A 1319-nucleotide genomic window follows, 5' to 3' on the forward strand; every position below is an offset into this window, starting at 1 on the left:
AAACCTAATCGTGCTCTTGCCCAGAGCAGGGGGCTGACTGCAATTGGGATGTCTGGGGTGCCTGTACCCCAAGACTGCCATCAGGAAGGTGTGGAAAGGCAGCTCAAGTTTTAAGTGGGTGGAAGTGTTTTTCTCAGCACAGAATGAAAACATGGAGATTCCAAAGTTGGCAAGGTGAAGGCAGAGCAGCCTTTCCACAGGGTGCAGTGTGGGCGTGCCCCTCCCGCCAGAACAGTACAAGCAGCAGGCGGCACCCTTCTTGAACAGTCTCGACACAAAATACTTGGAGTTCTGAATGCACCTGCCAAAAGGCCAGAAACACGGACGGGATAAAAACACGTCTGACAGGATAAGGCCTGGGGAAATAGTGGTGATTTGGGGCACCTTCTACAGAATTAATTTAATGAAGCAGAACCCCACATTCCTCTATTTCTTAGTAGAAACAGCTAATCCAGTGCTGACAGGCTAATATTCTCTCTCCTCTCATCTTTTCCTCTCCTTGGCCCAGAACAATGACCATGGTGTTGGCAGCAGAGGTGGACACAGAGAAGCAAAAATGAAAGGAACAGAACAAACATAAGCTGAAGAGGGGAGACATGATTTAAAAAGATTAAGTAATGGGCCTCCCGGTGGTGCAAGGGGTTAAGACGCAGCCTATGAAGCTGTCTGCAGCCTCTGCAGCACGAGTTTGAGTTCGATCCCCTGGCCAGCCAGAGAGCTACCCACATGGCGCAGCAGACCTCACCTGACTTGCCCGTGGCTCCCCTCAGCAGTGAACTTCGGTCAGTCTGCCTGTTCTCTCTCTGGTGAATCCTCTCATCCCCCACATCTCTGGCCTATACCCCTGTTCTTATACGCATAAATGAATCAATCTTAAAAAAAAAAAAAAAAAGATCGGGCCTCCCTGGCAGCGCAGGTGGTTGAGCGCCACACTGTGAAGCTGTCCACAGCCTCTGCAGTGCCAGTTCGATCCCTGTCGTCCTCGGAGCAACCCACACGGCGAGCAGACCTCTCCTGTCTCACCTGTCGCTCCCCTCAGCAGTGTAATTTGTCCGTCTGCCTGTTCTGCTCCCTGCTCTGTCTCTGGTGAATCCTCTCACCCTCCCACGCATCTGGCCTGTACCCCAGTTCTTGTATAAATAAAATAAATCTTAAAAAAAATAAGATCAAGGAAAAATAACCGTTCTTATATTTAACTGGGTGGTGACTGTGGGTGCACACACATGTAAAACTCCACGGAGACACACGTGAGATCTGTGCATGTTACTGATGTCATCTGCACCGTCATTAAGAAACAAAACCAAACCACAGCCACAAGC

This window comes from Talpa occidentalis, unplaced genomic scaffold (genome assembly GCF_014898055.3).
Source record: "Talpa occidentalis isolate TD23 unplaced genomic scaffold, MPIMG_talOcc4v2.1 talOcc4.7, whole genome shotgun sequence".
In the NCBI taxonomy this organism is placed as follows: domain Eukaryota; kingdom Metazoa; phylum Chordata; class Mammalia; order Eulipotyphla; family Talpidae; genus Talpa; species Talpa occidentalis.